General features: G+C 41.4%; 1 long non-coding RNA gene across 4 annotated transcripts in view; it reads left to right on the forward strand.

Moving 5' to 3' along the window:
* Positions 1 to 23885, forward strand: part of LOC101901983 (uncharacterized) — a 50038-nt gene that overhangs the window by 22769 nt on the left and 3384 nt on the right. For 2 of the 4 annotated variants that reach the window (XR_009494930.1, XR_009494927.1), the window contains one exon: positions 1642 to 11631. The exons of 1 other annotated variant lie outside the window; for it this stretch is intronic. This is a non-coding gene — a long non-coding RNA (uncharacterized lncRNA). Of the gene's footprint in view, positions 1 to 1641; positions 11632 to 23885 lie in introns of those variants that run through there. One more of the 4 variants, XR_009494929.1, reaches the window with a different exon arrangement.

Genomic DNA, 23885 nt, shown 5'->3' on the forward strand with positions numbered 1-23885 from the left:
GTGGTTAAGACTCTGCTTCCACTGCAGGGGGCATGGGTTCCATACCTAGTTGAGGAACTAAGACATGCCTCACGGCCAAAAAAAAAGAACTGAAACAGTCCTTGGCAACCTTCATACAGAGAAGGGGTTCTCAGCCTGAACCCTATGGGTGTTTTGGGCTAATTCTTTTTATTTATTTATATTTTTGCCTAACCAGTGATTGAACCCGTGCCCTCAGCAGTGAAAGTGCAGAGTCTTAACCACTGACCTGCCAGGGAATTCCCTATTTATCTATTTTTCATTGTCATCTATTTTGATTTTTGAAGTTTCCTTTCTTTTTTTATTTTTATTTTATATTGTCAGTTCAGTTCAGTTCAGTCGCTCAGTCGTGTCCGACTCTTTGCGACCCCATGAATCGCAGCACGCCAGGCCTCCCTGTCCATCACCAACTCCCGGAGTTCACTCAGACTCAAGTCCATCGAGTCAGTGATGCCACCCAGCCATCTCATCCTCTGTCGTCCCCTTCTCCTCCTGCCCCCAATCCCTCCCAGCATCAGAGTCTTTTCCAATGAGTCAGCTCTTCGCATGAGGTGGCCAAAGTACTGGAGATTGTAGTATAATTGATTTACAATATTGTGTTAGTTTCAGGTGTACAGCAAAGTGATTCAGTTACACATATACATACAGCTGAGCTTTTTCATGACTCTGCGATAACCTATATACTGAGTAATTCTTTGTCAAAGAGTTGTCTCATGCACTGAAGGAAGTTTAGCAGTATCAAGTTTCTTCAAGGCCTCAAGCATGCTAAATGCTACAGCCCAGGCAAGCAGTCATCAATAGTTTTGTTCCCACCTTTAAACAGTTAGAGCCTACATCTGGCCTCTTCCCTTCAATGAAAGGCTTTGAACCCTTTTCCCCTTTAGAAGCTCTGATCAATCATCGCCAGCTTCCATCCTGAGCTCTCGGCAGGCCAGGGGCTTCAACCCACTCCTTTGTATTTCTGCCTTTGATTCTATTCTGTGAGCTACTCCCTGTCTTTCCCATGAATTCATTTTTACACTATCAAGTTTTCCTTCAGTTCAGCAAATAACAACCCTTTCTTCCAGCTGCTCAGACCAGTAACTTGGGTGTCATCTCTGATTCTTTTTTTCTCACATCCTGTGTCACTCAGAGTCCTGGCAGAATGCAATTAGCACACTAAAAGGTGTTGTTGTTCAGTTGCTCAGTCACATCCAACTCTTTGTGACCTCATGGACTGTAGACTGCCAGGCTCCTCTGTCTGTTTGATTCTCCAGGCAAGAATACCAGAGCGGGTTGCTATTTCCTTCTCCAGGGGATCTTCCTGACCCAGGAATCAAACCCATGTCTCCTGCATCTCCAGCACTGCAGGTGGATTCTTTACAACTAAGCCACTTGGGAAGTCCTTGTGGTCAGGGAAAGTAATAAGGAATGATGAAGCACCCAAAAGGGATCACTGTGGGAAGCCATTGCTACCCAAAGCTGGAACAAAGCAGGGATGAGCAGGGTTTACCAGAACCAGCAAGAGCTGTGGTGTCCTAGACAGCTGCCTGACAGGAGAGAAGGGCAGTGTTGCCATACTGTAGCCTGGCAGGGCAGGTGTCAGGCGAATAAACATTTCTGTCTTGGTCTCCCGCCCTCCAGAATAAACATTTCTGTCTTGGTCTGCCGCCCTCCAGTTCACTTCATTGTCTGAACCCAACCAAAGGAGGATAGGAGAGTCGAAGTGTGCGGTCCATGGAGGTCAGATCACCAGTGCCCAGGAGGGAGGAGCAGGTGCATCTGAAGGGACAGTTGGACTCCCTGTGTGCCCTCATCAGTGAGTCCATCTGCTCTGCTGGAAATACATCCAGAATCCAGCTCTCAAGCTCTTCCTCCCTTATTTCTTCCTGATCCAAGCCACTGTTTCTCACCTGGACAACTGAATTAGCTTCTATTCATTTCCCCAGCTTTATTTTTTTATTTACTTACTTTTTAAAGGTTTTTTTTTTTTTATGCAGACCATTTTTTTAAAAAGACTTTATTGAATTCATTACAGTACTGCTTATAGTTTTATGTTTTGTTTTTTGGGGCACAATTCATGTGGGATCTTAACTTCCTGACCAGGGATTGAACCCACACCCTCTGCATTGGAAGGCGAAATCTTAGCCACTGGACCACCAAAAAAGTCCCAGCCCCAACTTTGTTCTTTTACATCATTTATGACCCCCTAAAATACTATGTATAATTTATTTGCTTACTAATTGCCGGGAGAAATATCAATAACCTCAGATATGCAGATGACACCATCCTTATGGCAGAAAGTGAAGAGGAACTCAAAAGCCTCTTGATGAAAGTGAAAGTGGAGAGTGAAAAAGTTGGCTTAAAACTCAACATTCAGAAAATGAAGATCATGGCATCCGGTCCCATCACTTCATGGGAAATAGATGGGGAAACAGTGGAAACAGTGGCAGACTTTATTTTTTGGGGCTCCAAAATCTCTGCAGATGGTGACTGCAGCTATGAAATTAAAAGACGCTTACTCCTTGGAAGAAAAGTTATGACCAACCTAGATAGCACATTGAAAAGCAGAGATATTACTTTGCCAACAAAGGTTCGTCTAGTTAAGGCTATGGTTTTTCCTGTGGTCATGTATAGATGTGAGAGTTGGACTGTGAAGCAAGCTGAGTGCTGAAGAATTGATGCTTTTGAACTGTGGTGTTGGAGAAGACTCTTGAGAGTCCCTTGGACTGCAAGGAGATCCAACCAGTCCATTCTGAAGGAGATCAGCCCTGGGATTTCTTTGGAGGGAATGATGCTGAAGCTGAAACTCCAATACTTTGGCCACCTCATGCAAAGAGTTGACTCATTGGAAAAGACTCTGATGCTGGGAGGGATTGGGGGCAGGAGGAGAAGGGGACGACAGAGGATGAGATGGCTGGATGGCATCACTGACTCGATGGACGTGAGTCTGAGTGAACTCCGGGAGTTGGTGATGGACAGGGAGGCCTGGTGTGCTGCGATTCATGGGGTCGCAAAGAGTCGGACACGACTGAGCAACTGAACTGAACTGAACTGAATGTCTCTCTCCATTAGAATGTAAATTCCATAAAATCACAATCTATCTTTTTAAGTGCTATGAAACTCTATACATTGTAGGCAGTCAGTAAACATTTAATTAACCAATACTTAAGTTGATCTGATTTGGTTTCTGTTTATTATTATTTCCAAAGAACTTTAGATGGTTTCAGGGGCGTACAATGTAGTCTCCTTTTGTTTTAAAATTTTTTTGTGTGTATAAAAAAGAATGGATGTGTGTTCAAAAATATTAGAAGTGATTACCATTGAAGAGTGGGATTTGGGGTAATTTTCATTTTCTTTTTTGATTTTAATACTTCTGAAATTTTCTACAATGACTACATGTGATCCTTGTAATAATATAAAAATAACTACCTTTATTTCATTTTATTTTTAAATTAAAAATTATTTTATTGAAGTATATTTGATTTACAAGGTTGTGTTGATTTCTGCTATAAGTACCTTTATTTTAAAGTATTGACTATCATCAATCTGATCTTCTAGAGAAGGTTGGCAGTTTTTTTTCATCTCTTGGCTCCCCATCCCTTTTCTGACAGTGTGTGTGTGTGTGTGTGTGTGTGTGTGTTTGTCGCTCAGTTGTATCTGACTCTTTGCAACTCCATTCTAACAGTGGCATTGCCAAACTTTCTCCACTCTTTTTAAAGTCTCACTGGATCCATTTCCTACCATCTTTACCCTCCTCTGTGCCATAAGAAGTGTTTCCCAGATGGCGCTATTGGTAAAGAACCCACCTGCCAATGCAGGAGACGTGAGAGACTTGGGTTTGATCACTGGGTTGGGAAGATCCCCTGGAGGAGGGCATGGCAACCCACTCCAGTACTCTTGCCTGGAGAATCCAATGCACAGAGGAGCCTGTAAGGCTACAGTCCATAGGATCACAAAGAGTCAGGCATGACTGAAGCAACTTAGCATGTACATATGCACGTGCCATAAGAAGCTGTCCCATGAGATTCCAACAATCTGGCTCCCTGGTCCTCTAGATACCAAAGGTTTCAACCTTTACTTGAAATCTACAGGGCAAGAGAAAATGAGGTCAGATCATTTATACTCCCAGCTTCCTCCTTACCAGTCTTGCAGGTTGGCTATATCCCTTTACCTAAAGGCCCACAACTCCTGCAGGGGGTCCTCTCCCAAAAGCTTTCTCTGGGTAAGTGCTCTCTCCTCCCTCTTCTCCAGGCCTGGGAAAGGTAATAGTTCTCCCGCCCACTAGTCCTGGGGGAGCACGCCATCCTTTGTTTTTTTTCATCCTTGCTCACAACTCTATAGAAAGAAAGAAAGTGAAAGTCGCTCAGTCATGTCCGACTCTTTGCAACCCCATGGACAATAGAGTACATGGAATTCTCCAGGCCAGAATACTGGAGTGGGTAACCGTTCCCTTCTCCAGGGGATCTTCCCAACCCAGGGATCCTCAGGTCTGCCACATTGCAGGTGGATTCTTTACCAGCTGAGCCACTAACGCTCCTCAAAACTTCCATATCTTTTCTTACAAGGTCACAACTAAGCACTCAATCACATCCTCTTTCATCTCTCTCAGCAAATAGCCTTGCCTCATTCTTTTCTTTGTTTTTTTTTACTGAGAAGGTCTTGTATCAGCTTTCTTTGCATTCCTCAGATGGCCATGTATCATCAGGTTACTAAAAGTAGTCTATATAATGGCCTGCTCTCATGTCTAATCTTGCCTCTCAGAGTACATAGTGTATCTTGCTCATAGCAGGGCTCTACCCTGTCTTCCTCTTGCTTCTGAGAACATTTTTCCTTTATTGGTTCTTCTCCCTTCTCCTACAATTTAACTCTGGGTGTTCCTGATGTGTCAAACCTTGGTTTTTCCCATAACAATTTTTTTAAAAGCAGAAAGCTTATCAATTGTTACTACTTTGTTTATGACTTATATTCAGATAATTTTTATATACTTGCTGTCCTATTCATTTAACTAAAGTGCAGTCCTTTATCTCTCCAATTAGACTAAATATTTTACTTGGATTTCCAATGATCTCCTCTTCCTCAAATCCAATATGATTTCACTCTCCTCAAGTAGATTTTTCCTCCCATTTGTCAGTATTTTTTCCAATGGAATCTATAGTTCTTGATCTCAAGAGTTTAAATTATTGAAGTTATTTTTAAATGCCTCCATTTTCTAGACCCCTCAACTGCAATTACTTTCTGAATTCAATTATTTTTTCTTAAACTCACTTCTCAGAGTTCTTTCTTTCTGTTCTCATTGTTGTACTGCCCCCCCCACCCCACCCCGATTTAACTATGCTATGCTAAGTCACTTCAGTCGTTTCCGACTCTGTGCGACCCCATAGCCGGCAGCCCACCAGGCTCCCCTGACCCTGGGATTCTCCAGGCAAGAACACTGGAGTGGGTTGCCCTTTCCTTCTCCAATGCATGAAAGTGAAAAGTGAAAGTGAAGTTGCTCAGTCGTGTCCGACTCTTAGCGACCCCATGGATTGCAGCCTAACAGGCTCCTCCATCCATGGGATTTTCCAAGCAAGAGTACTGGAGTGGGGTGCCATTCATAGGCCAAGATTATTTCAACAGTCACCTAACTTGTCTTCAAATTCCAGGTTCCCCCATTCCTATGGAGGGATTAAGATTTCTAGAATATTGCTAATATCATGTGGTTCTAAAATGTGACTCTGGGAGTTCCTGGTGGTCCAGTGACTAAGACTCCATGCCCCTAATGCAGGGGGCCCAGGTTCAATCCCTGGCCAAGGACCTAGATCCACATGCTGCAGCCAGAGGTGCTGCCTGCCACCACTAAGACCTGGCACAGCCAAACAGATAAATACTTAGAATGTGGCTCCAATCAGTAAGAACTACAAAATCAACAACTAATATGTTCTGAGTATTTGCTTTGTGTTGACTGCTATCCTGAGTTCTTTTTAACATGGGTTAAGTATTTTAATCCTCAAGAGAGTCCTGTAAATATACAATCAGAAGTTTTTTTCCCTACAAGTCAAAGATATTCAATTTGTCCACACTCAGCAATGGTGATCTTCTTGCTGGTGTGTCAGAGATTTCCAAATCCGTAGGCTTATCAAGTAGTATATGTCTATTAAAAAAGCACAGTGGCTCAGATACATACTGTGATTCTTATAGATCTGGTTCTAATTAATAAAATATCAACGTACTTTAAGGGATTTCTGAAGTTAGAGTCTTTGGTACTTTATACTCTATTAATTAATAAATCCTAAAAGAATTACTATATACTCTATGTTAGTTATTAATTTATTGCCTCTTAGCTCCAAATTCACCCTTCATAGCCTGCTCAATGAAAGTGAATCTGAACAGTTTCCTTTTGCAACTGGCATAATGTTAGGCTTTGTAGAGAGCCCTAGAGAGACATTTCAGGAGAAAGAGGCATGAGTCAGTCTGGCTATTCCATTGGGAATGGATTATGAAGGAAGGACTGACTGTATTTGCAGGAAGACGAGTTTATTTGTTTATCCTTTGATTTCACAAAGTTTTATGAGAACCTACTCAATGTCAGACAATGAGGATTATTGGACAAAGAATAATAGTCCCTGGGACTTCCCTGGTGGCCCAGTGGTTAAGACTCTGTTTCTACTGCAGGGGACTCAGGTTTCATCCCTGGTTCAGGGAATGTTTGCATGTGGCCAAAAAAAAAAAAAAAGGAAGGAAGACATAATCTCTGTTTCAAGAAGCTCAGGCAAGAATAGAATTGAGTGCATTCATGATGATAAGTGAGAAGTGCACCCTGTAAGATCAAGAGAAGCCCCAGACGCTGTGAGAGCTGAAGGGACAACTAATCACACTGAGGAAGAGAGAACCATATTCTAGGGGAAGTCTTTTGAGTCAAATTTTGAAGGAAATAAAACCTATTCACCTGTGTAAAGAGACAAAATATGGTCAAGCCAAATTGAACTACATGTGTAGTATGTGAGATCATTGATGGGGTGATTGAATGTTGGGATGGGTGCCTGGTGGATCGATGACAGATGAAGTTAGAGAAGTTGGACCCAGATTATGGAACTGGTCTATTTGATATTTAGATTGTTTCTACATTTAAAAACTATTTGCAAACAATCTCAAGTTTAGAGAAAGTTGAAAGAATAGAACAAATAACTCCCCCCACCGAATCATTTGAGAATAAGTTGCCAACATGATGCTTAATCATCTCATCTCTCTAAATGCCTTAGTGTGTATAATATCCACAAACAAGGACATTTTCCTTAATACAACTACCAACATTAAGAAAGTAATGTTGATCCACTCAGTTCAGTTCAGTTGCTCAGTCGTGTCCGACTCTTTGCGACCCCATGAATCACAGCACGCCAGGCCTCCCTGTCCATCACAAACTCCCGGAGTTCACTCAAACTCATGTGCATCGAGTCGGTGATGTCATCCAGCCATCTCATCTTCTGTCGTTCCCTTCTCCTCCTGCCCCCAATCCCTCCCAGCATCAGGGTCTTTTCCAATGAGTCAACTCTTCACATGAGGTGGCCAAAGTATTGGAGTTTCAGCTTTAGCATCAGTCCTTCCATTGAACACCCAGGACTGATCTCCTTTAGGATGGACTGGTTGGATCTCCTTGCAGTCCAAGGGACTCTCAAGAGTCTTCTCCAACACCACAGTTCAAAAGCATCAATTCTTCGGCACTCAGCTTACTTCACAGTCCAACTCTCACATCCATACATGACCACTGGAAAAACCATATTTTTTTATAGTAAAAGATTTAGTTCAGAATAAATCCTTATGCTTAGTTGTCAGGTCTCTTCAGTTTCCTTCAACCCAGGACAGTTCCTCACCTTTCCCTTGATTTTCATTTCCTTGATCCTTTTGAAGATTACAAGTTAGTTATTTTATAAAACGCCCCTCCAAGTGAGTATGTTAGATCTTTCCTCACAGTTGGATTCAGTCATGCATCTTTGGTAGGTGTTTTTCAGAAGCAATGCTGTATTCCTCTCATTGCACCCTATCAGATACATGATTTCAATTTGCCCCATCACTGGTGATATTAACTTTGATAACTTTATGAAGGTGATGTCTGCCAGGCTTTTCCAGTGCACAGGTACTTTTCTTCCCCCTTATAAATAATAAATATTTTGTATGGAGATACTTAGAGAATATTTAAAGAGTCATTTCTTTTCAAAGAGTCAATTCATCCAATTGTTTATATCACTTGAATAAGTATGGACTCGTAGCTTCGTCAATGATTTATGTGTTCTTTAGAAATGTTCCCATTACTCTCTGAACCCACCCTCACTTTTTCTGGCAGAGATACTCCAGTCTTATTGTACATTCCCTGCCCCAGCACTGGACTCATCTGTTTCTCTCAAGAGCCTTGGTTCCTTTTACTGGAAAAGAATATTTAGAAACCAACATCTAGGCACTAGTGGGCTCCTTGCTATAAGGGTGACACTGTTCCTAGACCCTCATAACAGACTATGTATGTATACATACATGTGTTTATATCTGTGTTTATTTTTATGTTTTGTATCTATTTTTATAAGAGCCAGGAGTTGACAACAATATCCCCAATTCTAAGCCAATATCTCATTCTTATGTTCTGCCTGTATATATTGTAATAATTGTAACTTGTTTCTCTAGAAATGAGAAACCTGGCTTCCTTATCTTCAGTATATTTACTTATTTGATCAATCCCCTATATGCAACTGTTTTCCCTAATAGCCACCACACTCTCACCCGTGTAAATGCCCTCCTCACCTTGACTGGGCTATGACACCCTGCTCTAGGCTCTCTCTCTCCCTCCCACAGATGCTCTCCTCTCACTGCTGGGGCTCTTGCATTCTGAGCTGAGTCAATGAACTACAGTGACCCTCTTCTCCAGTGCTTGTCTGCCATTCCATAAGGGCTACCATGGCTTTCCCCCAACTCACCCACAGGGACACCTACCTCGTATAGCCTCAGTCTAATGGGCTTGTGGTTGAATTGCTCAAGAAGTGAACAACTGAATGGCAGGGAGAAAGATATGGAAAGGGGAAAAGAAAGAGAAGAGCATTCCTATTTTAAAAAATATGTATATTATCAACAGCATTCCCTTTTTGTACATGAATCTTTATCATTAATTCAAACTATTTTCTAGATTCCCAGAAATGGAATTATTGGGTCAACTGTCATAAGCTAAATAACTTAAGTTTTACTCCTGCCAGCAGCACATAGCAGTGTCTATTCTATCCTAGATAGCTTTGGGTATTACATCTAATTTTAAAAGAACTTTTTGTTAACTTTATCGGTGAAAATAATGTATGGTTTTATTTTCTGTTTCTTTGCTAGTGAGGTTGAACATTTTTCCATTTGTTTATTTAGTCATTTTTAGCTTCTGTATCATAAATTACCATTTTCTTGTCCATTTGTGTTCTGGTATAACTGGTTTCTTCTGACCACCTCCACAGTTTTGCTTTCCTATCTCTGCTGCCAACCAATTTCTGCTCAGGTAAATACAAACTAAGGATTATATTACTCTAAAAAACATAAAATTAGAAAAAATAAATGCCTTTTATAAAGCTATTCAAATGTATGGTGTACTTTTTTTTTTTTTCCTTTTGGATGGCATAGGGGATCTTAGTTCCCTGATCAGGGATTGAACCCATGTCTCCTCTGTGGAAGCATGGAGTCTTAACCACTGGACCTCCAGGGAAGTCTCCATGTTTAGTGTACTTTAAAAAAACAAATTGTTATTTGCAGATCATTTTTATCTTTTTTACTCTAGGTTTGAAAGATTTATTTAATTCTCCTCTCAATTTTTTTCACTTCATATCATTTGACGCTATGATAGTAATGCTCTATCACTGACTAACTGAATTTTTCATCATGTATGTCTTATCTCATATTGTTTTTTCATCTTAAAGTCTAATGTTTTGGGGGTTGGTATTTGCATGCTATAACATTTTCAACATCTTACTGTCAATCTTTTAGAATCCTTATGTTTTAGGTGTGTCTCCTTCTGTGAGTCAGGATCCTGGCAGGAAATAGGCAGTGCACTCAAAATGCTAATTGAAGACAATTTAATGAAGAAATTCTTTACAGAGGTGTGGACAGCATTAAGGGAACCAATAAAAGACGGTGACATACCCAGGCATTAGAAACAGGGAAAAGCATTTGTACTCTAAGCACAAAAAGGTCAAAGAAAGGGAACAGTAATAGTGGAACCCAGTATAAACTGTTACTGGGAGAGGAGCACCTGCAAGATCAGTGGTCTTCAGTAGAGATAACACAACCACTGAAAAACACTGTCCTGGCAGGGAGGGAAACGAGGGGAACTGATACCCTACTTCGTTCTTCCCCGACCTGTGGTCTATTACCACTATCTGCTTCTGGCCAAACCCAAGCAGAAGTTAGACCTCGAAAGATTTCCAGGGATGCAGAGCATAGAGCTGACCCCAGAGCCAGGCAGGATAGAGTTGAGAAGAGCCAGCAAACATGTAAACAGCTCATAGCTGGATTTTGTTGCTGTTATGTAGTCTGCTGGGTTGTGGGTTTTTTCTTTTAAATGGAGCATTTAGCCCATTTACTTATATTTGTTGAGATTACCAGAATGATTTAGTTCTAAGATGTTATTTTAGATAATGTCTCCCACTATTTATGTTTTTTTTTCTCCTGTCTTGACTATTTTTTTGAATACTTGAGTGATTTTTCTTATCTTATTCATTCCATTTCTATTATTTTAGTGGTGACTTTAGAAAGTTATCATGTACTGGATTGGACAAAAAGTTTGTTCAGGCTTGTCCCATAATATATTACATAAAAAACCCAAATGAACTTTTTGGCCAACCCAATAACATCTTGCTTCCCTGGTGGCTCAGTGGTAGGAAATCCCGTGGACAGAGGAGCTGGGAGGGCCACAGTCCATGGGATCACAAAGAGTTGGACATGACTTAGCAACTAAACAACAGCAGCAATAGTATCTTTCAGTTCAGTTCAGTTTAGTCACTCAGTCGTGTCTGACTCTTTGTGACCCCATGAATCACAGTACGGCCAGGCCTCCCTGTCCATCACCAACTCCCAGAGTTCACTCAAACTCCTGTGCATCGAGTTGGTGATGCCATCCAGCCATCTCATCTTCTGTCATTCCCTTCTCCTCCTGCCCCCAATCCCTCCCAGCATCAGGGTCTTTTCCAGTGAGTCAACTCTTTGCATGAGGTGGCCAAAGTACTGGAGTTTCAGCTTTAGCATCATTCCTTCCAAAGAAATCCCAGGGCTGATCTTCTTTAGAATGGACTGGTTGGATCTCCTTGCAGTCCAAGGGACTCTCAAGAGTCTTCTCCAACACCACACTTCAAAAGCATCAATTCTTCAACGCTCAACTTTCTTCACAGTCCAACTCTCACATCCATACATGACCACTGGAAAAACCATAGCCTTGGCTAGACAGACCTTTGTTGGCAAAGTAATGTCTCTGCTTTTTAATATGCTATCTAGGTTGGTCATAACTTTCTTTCCAAGGAGTAAGCTTCTTTTAATTTCATGGCTGCAGTCACCATCTGCAGTGATTTTGGAGCCCCCCAAAAATAAAGTCTGACTCTGTTTCCACTGTTTCTCCATCTATTTCCCATGAAGTGATGGGACCGGATGCCATGATCTTAGTTTTCTGAATGTTTAACTCCCTCCTAAACAAGAGGAGGATCTTTGAAACGTTTTGCTCAATTACCCTCTCCTGATTTATGTTGGGTATATTTGTTTTATAGGTAAATATATTTATATGTGATATGAATATATTTTATAATACACAGTCAATATTTATCTAGAGTTGTCTACTTTCTTTGCTCACCATTCATCCTTGCATTTTAGTCTTTCCATTTCAACTCACTTTTCTTCTTTCAATCTTTTGGACCATCCTCTGTTGAGATTTATTGGTGATAAACTCTGCATATTCTTGTTTTTGCAAATGTGTTTGTTTCATCATCATTATTGAATGATAGTTTTGCCAGGTTTATAATTTTAGGATGACATCTTTGAAGACATTATTCTACTGCCTTAGGACTCTCATATATTGCTGAGAAGTGTGATGTTAGTGTAATTGTTACTCCTGGGAAGGATAGACTTTTAAATATTTTCTTTGTTTTTGGATCGCCACACTATGATATATCTAGGCCTGGATTTCCTCTTATATATCTGGCTTGGAATTCATGGCTAATTCTAAAACTGTCAGCTGGTATCTTTTTTATTGGTTCATATCCTTCTGGATGGTGAATTTTAGGTTTCAAAGATAGCAGTCACAATATCTCCCATTCCACATGCTTTTCTTACAATGTGACTTTGACATTCCTCCCATGGAGAAACGAAGTCATTGTTCTTTCTCCTTGAATCTGGGAAGATCTGTAATGTCCATGGAAGTGATTCCATGTGATTTCCAAGGCTGGGAGATAAAAGGCAGAACAATTTAACCCTACTTGTCTATAGATGTGTTGCACTCTGAAGCAGCCACCATGCTGTGAGAAAGCCCATGTAGCCAATGGAAAGATCAAATCTAGGTATTTTCACCAAGAGAATTCTCAGCTGAAGTCCTAGCCAACAACTTGTATCAACCACCAGAACTTCAGATAAACTAGCTTACAGGTAATTACAGTTCTAGCCTTGGAGTCACCTCCTGGTCTTCAAGTCTTCTCTGATAGCCAACAGATACATTGGGGGAAGAAGTAAAATTGTCTGTGTTGTGCTTTTTCCAAATTCTTAACCTGGAGACTCTGTGAGTACAATAATCCTGCTGGTGTATGATACCAAGTTGGGAGGAACATGGATTTTATCCAGCAGTCAATAACAGAACACTTCTGCCAGACACCTTGGGGTGAGACCAAGCTCAGACTAGTTTAAATTCTAGGGTTTATGGGTTTAAGGGCAACAGAAGAATTATAAATACAGGCTAGAGAACTACTTGAGGCTGGTTTGTAACTGTGTATGATTAGAAGGAATAATTTTCCCTCTACTCAATGCCATGGTTTACGTGTGACAGTTCTCCTTGTGATCCCATGAACTGGTGCATGAGTAGGGGACTGGCTTATTTCTAGTTCACCTTACATTGGGTGTTCATCCCTTTGGTTTAGGTGCGCTTTAATTAGACTCCTCACTTTGGGTAGGTTCTATTCTCCTCTTTGCTCCCTTAAAATTACAGAAAAATCAAAACTTAAGGTGCTTAAAGTCACCAGGTTTTGACAAGTGCCCTCAAAGTGAAACCAGTTTCACTGCTTTGTTTATTTGCCTAGTTTTTCATTTCACTTTGGGTTTTGGCCCATGTGTGTATATGTATAATTTTTTAACCTCTCAGTTCTTTGATGCATTTAAAAAGATGATTTGCATAGGATAAATGGAATTTTTGGTGGTTTTCAACAGATGGCTTGGACAGGACCCTGTCGTGGGCTGAGCTTTGGTACCTCCTAAAATGTATATGTTGAAGTCCTATCCTCCAGTACTTCATATGTGACTATATTCAAAGACAAGATTTAAAGTCACCTATTTAAAGATAGATGATCAAGTTAAAATGAGCCTGTTCGAGTGGGCTCTAATCAAATATGACTTGTGTTCTTTTAAGAAGAGGAAATTAGGACACAGACAAGTGCAGAGGCAAAATGATACGAAGACAGAGAGAGAAGGCAGACTACAAGCCAAGGAGAGAGACCTCAAGGGAAACCAACGAGGTCAACACTTGGATCCTCGACTTCTAGCCTCCAAAACTGCAGGAAAATAATTTTCTGTTGATTAGGCACCCAATCTGACGTACTCTGTATGACAGCCCAAGCAAACTAATAAAGGAAACTCCCATTGCATTTGGGCTTCCCTAGTAGCTCAGCTGGTAAAGAATCCGTCTGCAATGCAGGAGACTGTGGTTCGATTCCCAGGTTGGGAAGATCTGCTGGAGAAGGGATAGGTTACCCACTCCAGTATTCTTGGGCTTCCCTGATGGCTCAGCTGGTAAAGAATCCACCTGCAATGTGGGAGAGCTGGGTTCGATCCCTGGGTGGAGAAGATCCCTTGGAGAAGAGAATGGCTACCCACTCTAGTATTCTTGCCTGAGAATTCCATGGACTGTATAGCCCATGGGGTTATGAAGAGTCTACACCACTTTCACTTCACTTTCCACTGCATTCACTTATTTGGTTAATTAAGGGATACGCTATTCAATTTGTATTTCTTGCAACTTCTGTTTTTTCTAACCTCTCTTGCCATCTCCCTTTTTAAATATGTAATTTCTCTTTATTCTTTTTTATTTTGGCCTTGCCACACGGCATATGGGATCTTAGTTCCCTCACTGGGGATTGGAGCTATATCCTTTGCATTGGAAATACAGATTCTTAACCACTGGACCACCAGGGAAGTCCCTGCTGTCTCCTTTTTGACCATTTCATGGTTTTTCAACACTCACAGGAGAGGAACATAGAGGAAAAAAAAAAACCCCAGTTCTTCTGCTGTACCTCCTAGTTAACATCCCATGTTATTAGTGTGATAATGGAGGGGAGGAAACTTCAGGCTAAGTCCAGTTTTTGCATAACCCTATGTATTATTCTGTATGACCCTAAATATTTCGATAATACAGCCTCTTGTTTTATTGGTTATAAATGATACTACATACATCAATGTTCAACCTACAATGCATTGTACATTGCTCAAGATCCATGAAGGTTTCAAGCTACTCAAATAGCATCAACAACTTAAAATTGCAACAGAGAAACCATCAGGATGGTTATATTCAATAGTTATATCATTAAGATATTTTAAATTTAAAAAACCACCCGTTAGTCCATCTAATGGAGAAGGAAATGGCAACCCACTCCAGTATTCTTGCTTGGAGAATCCTGTGGACAGAGGAGCCTGGTGGGCTGCTCATCATGGGGTCACACAGAGTTGGATATGACTGAAGCGACTTAGCATGCATGCATGCATTGGAGAAGGAAATGGCAACCCATTCCAGTATTCTTGCCTGGAGAATCCCAGGGACAGAGGAGCCTGGTGGGCTGCCATCTATGGGGTCGCAAAGAGCCAGACATGACTGAAGCAACTTAGCAGCAGCAGCAGTCCATCTAATTTTAGGAATTTTAGTTCCCAAAATAAAAACTTAGAAAACTTAAAGGAATTGCTATTTGTTACTTCAATTAGTTAAAAATTTACAACATAGGCAATGAATCAATTTTACTCAATGGAAATCTTAGGAAGAATTTTCTAAAAAATTCAGATCATTTTTGGAGACAATTAGATGTAACACAGAAACAGATGGAGAATCAAAAACAAATACTTGTTTTATCAGAGTAAGTCAGAATTGGGTCCAAGTACTGAGTGAGTCACAGTTTCTGTTCTTTCAGACCAATTTAACTTCAGTATAATTACTCAGGCTTAATGAAGGTGTCCTCACAATACGCGAAAACAGTGTGATGATATGTGTACACATTTGATTGGGGAGTTTGGGAACTCTGAGGCCCTTTAATAATGAGTGAATCCTAAAATGAGGCTTTAAAAAATAATAACAAACTCAAGTTATTATACTGAGTGACCTAGGGCATTTCCTTATTAAATCAGAGCCTTACAAAATTTCAGAAAAGAGGTGGGATGAAATATATTTCTATAGTGAAAACAAAATCAAGCTTCCTAGAAAAAGTGAAGTATCCAGCTCTGTTTTAAAAGCCTAGGAAGGGGAAATGTTAAAATTTGGAAGTAGGGTGTGTGTTAGTCGTTCAAGTCATGTCCGACTCTTTGTGACCCCGTGGACTGTAGCCCGCCAGGATCCTCTGTCCATGGAATTCTCTAGGCAAGAATATTGGAGAGGGTGGTCATTCCCTTCTCTAGGGGATATTCCCAACCTAGGGCTTGAACCTGGGTCTCCTGCATTGCAGGAGGATTCTTTACTGTCTGAGCCAAAAGCATAGGAAGGGGAAATGTTAAAATTTGAAAGTAGGGAAGGGAGCCCAAACTCCTGCTCAGGAGGCTAAGAAAAGGGAGGGCCTGGAGTTAGAAGAAGGGATGTTCTAGAGAAATCTATGAAGGGCAAGGGAAAAAGTGTGGCCACCGCCAACAGTCTCATAGGGACAGGCCTCCTGGAAGCCTTCTAGGTCTCCATTTAGGAGAGTGAGATGACTTGAAGAAGAGAAACTGGCAGAGCTGTGATTGTTTTACCCCAACACAATAGCATGAAATGATCTTGATTAGTTTCCATTTCTAGATCAACCTGTTAATAATCTTCATGCTATTTCATAGGCCTTTAATCCCCCAAACAAGGGTCAAACGGACATGGCCCCACAATGAGAGATAAAAGGCTTACAGGGAAAATTCACCGTGTTCCTACCCATGTGTGAACAGTTGATCACTGAGGAGACTCGGTGACTGACAACAGAGGTTGTCCTGGTTTAGGAAGTGTAGGTGGCAGAGGAAGTCAAGGGGTGGGGTGAGAGGAGAACTCAAGATTCTCTTTTCTATCTGGGCCTCTTTCTCTTGAGTATTTGGTGACAAATAGAAGTTTCTGTGAAGGTACTTTTGTATGGTGATTTTTTAAAATTTAATTGGAGGATAATTTCTTTACAATGTTGTGTTGGTTTCTGCTGTACAACAACATGAATCAGCTATGAAGTGGAAGATGCTCAGTCATGTCTGACTCTTTGCAACGCTATGGACTGTAGCCAGCCAGGCTCTTCTGTCCATGGAATTCTCCAGGCAAGAAAACTGAAATGGGTTGCCATTCCCTTCTCTGGGAGATCTTCCTGACCTAGGGATTAAACCTGGGTCTCCTGCACTGCAGGCAGATTCTTTACCATCTGAGTCACCAGGGAAGCTATATCTATATCTACATCTATATCTATACACACATACATATATTTCCCCCTTGACCCTCCCTCACCCATCCCTCCCCTCTAGGTCATCATAGAGCACCAGGTGAGGTCCCTGTGTTATACAGCAACTTCCCACTAGCTAGCTATTTTGCACATGGTAGTGTATAATGTTTCAACTGTGAAGGTATGTTTATGTGGCAGACTTGATGGGCGTGTCTAAGCCCCATGGTGCTACCAAGGTTATGAAGCAGAATTTATGAAACTGATTTCATTATTGTCTCATTCAGTTCCTGGTGTCACCGACAGCATGAATAAAGAAGTTCATTTTCCTAGAGAACAGGGAACTGATGTTTCAATGGATGCATGCAAACCAGCTTCTCTGATTTCTTATGATTTATTCAGAAGAGTAGTCATCCCACATCTTTTGTGTCAGCAGCACTTAGTTAATAGGTACTATCTTATTTAACATTCTCTTTCTACAAAGCACTTCAGGCTACTTGCAAGAAATACACTTCATAACACAAACCATCCCATTTTACTGAAAGAGTTTTGGGTCTTGTTGCTTATCATTGTGAGGGAACAAAAGTCAGGTTTTTCCACCCAGAGTGAGTTGGCGTTCTATGCTGTCAATCTGCCCAGTGGACCTGACCCAGGCTGAGTGTCTTCAGTCAGCAACCACCAGCATTTGTGATTTTAATCATACCACTGCAGGAATTCACTGTTTATGCTGCCTCACTGAGTCATTTTTTAAATGGGCACTTGGTAACCCAAATAAATCTTTATATAAACGCAAGAGACATTTTTGAGGGCTGGTGGCAGTCTTCCAAATTCCTTACCACAAAGCTTTCTTCTCAAAGCTACCCCAAACCTTTTTTTCCTACTTTAAAAAAATTTTTTTAAATGACACAAGAAGTATATTTTTATTGTAAAAGACAGTATAGAGGGACCTCCCTGGTGCTCCCAGTGCAGGGGGCTGGGTTTGATCCCTGGTTAGGGAACTGGATCCCACATGCCACAATTAAGACCTAGTGCAGCCAAATAAGGAGAAGGCAATGGCACCCCACTCCAGTACTCTTGCCTGGAAAATCCCATGGACGGAGGAGCCTGGTGGGCTGCGGTCCATGGGGTCCCTAGGAGTCGGGCACGACTGAGCGACTTCACTTTCACTTTTCACTTTCATGCATTGGAGAAGGAAATGGCAACCCACTCCAGTGTTCTTGCCTGGAGAATCCCAGGGATGGGGGAGCCTGGTGGGCTGTGGTCCATGAGGTCGCTAGGAGTCGGGCACGACTGAGCGACTTCACTTTCACTTTTCTCTTTTCAGGCACTGGAGAAGGAAATGGTAACCCACTCCAGTATTCTTGCCTGGAGAATCCCAGGGACAACGGAGCCTGGTGGGCAGCCAAATAAATAAATAAATATTTTTAAAAAGACAATACAGAAGTATATTCAAGTTCACCTTCTGTGGATATTTTTTAATGCCTCCTTTTCCAGAAGACAGGCCCTTTCTTTGTGGCTCTGGGAAGTGGTGAGGCGAGCAGGGACGGCTCTGAGCCCTTCCTCATACCTCTTTCTGTATCCTTTCCAGTATTAGTCAGGAGAAGCTATGTTCTGTTGCAGCAATAAACAGCTCCTCAAACTTCACCCAGCTCACATGTGCTGAACCTACTGCAGGTTCAGCAGCTTTTCCGGGCAGCTTCCTTCCAAGTGATGACTTGCAAATGCAGGCGGCTTTCACCTTACAGCTACTCCACCTGGAACACAAGACTTTCAGACACTAAAGCAGGGGTTGAGTGAATTCACACATGCTCTCAAGTGTTGAAAGCTGGAAATGACACACATCACTTCCATTTCCCGTTTGTTGGCCAAACCCTGTGCATGGCCACAAATGAACTTTGAGGGAGGCTAGGAAGTTTTCCTGTGTGCCCAGGAACGAGAAGAAAAATAACTATGATGCCACTGCTAAATTTCTACATATTCCCTCTCTCCTTGATGTTTTTTCAGACCTAGAGCCCTGACATTAAGCCATGATGATCTCAAATGTCCTACTTGTTTGTTGGTATCTCTATACCCATTCCTGAGCAGTAAGCTCTCTGAGGCAAATTAGAGGCTACGAAAGGAGAAGATTTGGATTGTGAATGTGATATAAGGAAGGAATGAAATCTCTTGAGTGGTAAGATCCCCATCCATGAGAAGGGACTAGCCAACAGAAATCAACTTTCCTCTCCCCAAACCTGTTTACCATCCAGCCCTACCATGGTGCAGTAGACAGGTTAATAGAGTTCTCCATCCGTTTCTCCCGCTGTATAATAAGGGGGTTGTGCAGTTTTCTCCTGTAAGCATCAATTTCTAGAGAGAAGTATCTGATTTCTACTTAGCCCTTGAGAAGAGAATAGATAATAATGTAGGAGAATTTTTGAAATACTGAAGATTTATCTGTAGAGGTCTATGAACTTTCTGTTTATTTATGTCTAAAGTATCGTATGCCTCTTTATTCTGCCTCCCCACCCCAGCTTTCCCTCCCGCTTCACAGTTAGCTGTGTTCATAGTGAACACACACACGTGCACACACACACACTCAGAGTCAGCTTCAGAAATCCTCTCCCCAAATCAGTTTCCAAAGTTCCTCTTTTTTCCCCCCAAGTCCAACTTTCCTCAGCTCTGGTTGAGCCAGATGATTATCCATGAGGTAAATGACAGGTATAATTTGTGGTTATAAAAGCCTTTATTAATTCATAGTTTAATCTAGATGTCATCTGTGAGCAAACAATTTAATTAGGCTACTAATTCCATTGGAGTGTTTGAATTTATATATCCTCCGCAACAAGATTTTTGTGCTTTCCTCATTGGTCCTTATTCCCTAGTTTTCAATGATTTAATACCCTCAGTTACAGTTTCAATACCATCATTTTTGGCAACCTATTTCCATTCCTTTGAAAAGTTTGGACTTTCTTGACCATGAGCCAGATCCCTACTCAGTGGGTGTGCAGTCATCTGACTGCAGACAGGGAGAAAATAGTTACCAGATAATTTCTCCACATCTACGAGAATGTTGGTTGAAATCTAAAGGAGAGTTAAAGAGGAATTTGAAGAGGAGCAACAGCCTCTCTATTAAGGGAGTGATGTCCCTTTGGTAGTAACCTCATCAGATTCCACTCCTCACGTCCCTCTTTGCCCACTTCTATACATCTGGGCTTCCTAGGTGGCTCAGCGGTAAAGAATCTGCCTGCAATGCAGGAGACATGGGTTCGATCCCTGGGTTGGGAAGATCCCCTGGAGGAGGAAATGGCAACCCATTCTAGTATTCTTGCCTGGAAAATTCCATGGACAGAAGAGCCTGATGGGCTACAGTCCATGGGGGTTGCAAAGAGTCGGACACAACTGAATGACTTTCATACATCTGTAGCTACCAAATGAGGTCCTTTAGCACACATGCATTAAGGTGAATGAGCCAAGACAAGCTAGTTGTTGTTTAGTCGCTAAGTCATGTCTGAATTTTTTGAGACCCCATGGACTGTAGCCCGCCAGGCTCTTCCCACCCATGGCATTTCCCAGGCAAGAATACTAGAGTGGGTTGCTATTTCCTTCTCCAGGGGATCTTCCTGACCCAGAGATCGAATCCACGTCTCCTACATATGCAGGCAGATTCTCTACCGCTGAACCACCAGGGAATCTTAGCTCTTTTCTTCCCACAGCAGAGCATGCAAGCCCAGCATCTCAGGATTCTAGGACTCCAGGAATCCCTTCTCTAAACATCACAACTTCCAGATTTCTCTCTCCAGCAGGAAGGTGCTTTAGAGATTTCTCATTCACAATGTGTAACATTAAAGGTTTTAACCTAAACAGCAAAGTAAAACAGACAGAAGTAGCTAAACGGAAGTAAGACAGACCGTGTAGGTCTCCTTTCCCCAAGTGGGAAGTTTTGAGAGGTTCAGTGACTTCTTTAAAGCATCCAATAAGACATGAGGCTAGATCTCCGGGTTCTCAAGCTAGCTACTCTTTCGACCACAAGACCACACTTCCTTCCGCTCCCATTGATCTGCAGAGGAGACTGGCCGATGTAAGCAGCCAGGGTGGTGACAAGGGCATGAAGGAAAACACAATGTATTCCACAGGAGTCAAAAGCAAATCTGAATTTAGATGGCTCTTTTGAGAAGTCACTATGTAAATTCAATAGGAGGCTCTCCATGTAATTTAAGTGAAGGAAACAGCTTATTAAAAACCTACCATGTGCTAGGCACTGATAAGTGCCAGGGATACAAAGAATGCACAAAATGAAGTTCCTATCGTCATGTGTTAAAAATCATCACAGAAAAATGAACAGCCATGTGGTATGCATTGCAGCCCAGCCCAGACACCCTTCACAGCTTCGAGGGCTCATCCCTGTGACTTTCTCCAGAGTCTTGACCTTGGCCAAGTGGAGCCACTTCACTGGAGTATCCCAGTCCAAGAATAACCAGGACTGACTCACTTCCTCTCTTTCATCTTCCTTCCCAGACTCAACCTAGGAAGATATCCTCATTCAGCTCTTTCCCATACTGCTTCTTCCCCCCTCCAGCTTTTTCTAAAGAACATATTCACTCAATAAAGTACATGTACTAGAACCCCTTTCTCAGGCTCTTCATCTATAAAAGCCAATCTTAAACACGGGTGTTTCTTTAGGTTACAGAGTAACCTCCTAGATGCATTGTCTAGCATAGGATTAGTAATATTATGTAGGTCTGCGGTGGTGCAGTGGTAAAGAATCCTGCCAATGCAGGAGTCGTAAGAGCTGCTGGTTTGATCTCTGGGTTAGGAAGGTCCTCCGGAGGAGGAAATAGCAACTCACTCCAGTATTCTTGCCTGGAAAATTCCATGGACAGGGGAGTCTGGTGGGCTACAGTCCACGGGGTTGCAAAAAGTCGGACATGACAGTGCACAGCACAACCTGCATAGGTTTGCACAAACTCAAAAGACCCCAGCATTTTCTACTATCTATGAGCACACATACACTGAGTATGCTACCCCACCTTCTCTCCATTTTTCTTCTAAAGACTGAACAGACTGGTTTTTCAATGTGACCTTTCAGTGACTATTTTTTGGCAGTTAAGAGATATTCTGTGGGGAATGGACTGACAGAATAGAACATAAATATGTATGTAGCTACATGAATGATGTGTGTTTTAGCATTTTCAGCACAATTGTGGCATCATTAAAAGCTATTTCTGTAAAAAAAAATGTTTCCCTTTCTCATTATAGAATAGAATAGTGGAATAAAAACTCTCAAGGGGAAAACTGTTGATCTTACTGTTGGGGCAATCATCCTGAGCAAACCTCCAATCAGATGTTTGGTAAGAGATTCAGCCATTGCATTCCTTATCCATGCATTTCAACAAATGAACTGTGATGACATGATAAGGAACAACATCAATGCCACCCTTATTAAAATTAAACATATTTTTCTTACAATACCAGCTTTTATGGTGAGGGTAGCTCCTGCTGTCCATTCTCCTAACTCTCCTCACAGATTGATTCCTCTAAACAACCACATTTTTCTTTTCCAGTTTCCTATGTAGCTAAGGCATGAATGTTCTGCCACCAACACCTTAAATATTAATAAATGAGGTTAGATTATTAGAGACAAGATTAAAATATTGGAGCCATCTCCAAAACGTGCCTCTCCTCCCACTCTGCCCAAGAGATGGTTGCTTATTTAAAGACAAAGACAGGGCAGTGTTAAAGAAAAAATTATTCACGACAGGCAGGCAGATTTCATTCCCGGGAGGCTAACTCAGTGAGGTTCTGACCCAACTCCCACTCCAATAAGGACAAGCGGGGATTTATAGCCAAGCAGGAGGATGGGGGTTAGTGGATGGAAAATTACTAGGAGAAATCATCAGCGTTAAGTAGAATCATGTGAGAAGGGTTGACAGAATTCTTGCTAAAGGCAGGACAGAGTGATAAAATTTGAAGAGTGGGAAATTTTCAGTAAACTGATTCAGCAGGATTCTTGCTCAGATGGCCTCTACAAGGATAGAGAGTGAAGCCTCAGGCCTGGCCTTAATTGTCACAATAATATATCCATAGAAATTACTATTACCTTCATTTTACAGGTGAGGAAACTGAGACACAGAGAACTCAAGCAAATTTCCCCAAATCTCCCAACTGTTGGCTGAAGGATTTGAAAGTAGGAAGTCTGGTTACTGAGTCCATGGTCTAACCATCGAGACCCACTGCCTTTTTGTATGTGAGAGAAAAATTAAAGCGTAAGATCTGGAGATAGGTTTTATAGCTGACAGAGTGAGCTGGAAGGTCTGGTAGAATAATTTATAATCTCCTCTTGCTGGTTACTGTACCATCGTTACAGGCAGAATTTTAGATTAAGTAGGTCAATTTCTAAGATGACCTGCAGCCCCTTAAATGAAGAGAGTTGAAAGCGGTGGGTACTACTTAATTTTTAATTGAAAATATTTTGACAGTAGCGTAATACTTATTAAAATGCAGATGAACACTAATGTTTCCTTTAAGAAAAACAGCTCTTACTGGACATTTGTATATCTGCATTTTAAGAGGACAGGAACTGCAAATTTTAGAAACCGCTCATCTTTGAAAACTCTCTTAAGGGCTCATTAAAAACTGATTTTTTTTTTTTTTTTTCATTCTTTAGGGCATTAGAAGCTGTTGCACAAATGCAGCCTCATTAGGATTTTGTGTTTAGTGCCTCTGGTTTACAATGTCATTTATTATACAAAAAGCACAGTATTTCGGCTATAATCTGAAAGCACAGAGACAGCAGTTACAAACGAGGTCTGGAAAACAAGATTACCAGTTTGGAAAGGAAACAGAACGCAGTATCAAGCCCCACAGTTTAGCAGAAATGGGTCGTATTGTAAGTAATACGCCCAGTGATGGACCTTCTTTCTTAATGTATCTTTTTTCTTAAATTAGTCCAAGGTCATTGCTACCATCAGAACCACTCCTCTAAAGTAAGAAATTATGCTTCTTATATTTATATCTGTGTGTTTATTACATTTCTTTTATTTGGGATGGTTAACAGTATTAGACCATTAAAGCTCTAACACAGGTAACTTTTGC

Source organism: Bos taurus, chromosome 6, assembly GCF_002263795.3.
Source record: "Bos taurus isolate L1 Dominette 01449 registration number 42190680 breed Hereford chromosome 6, ARS-UCD2.0, whole genome shotgun sequence".
NCBI lineage: Eukaryota > Metazoa > Chordata > Mammalia > Artiodactyla > Bovidae > Bos > Bos taurus.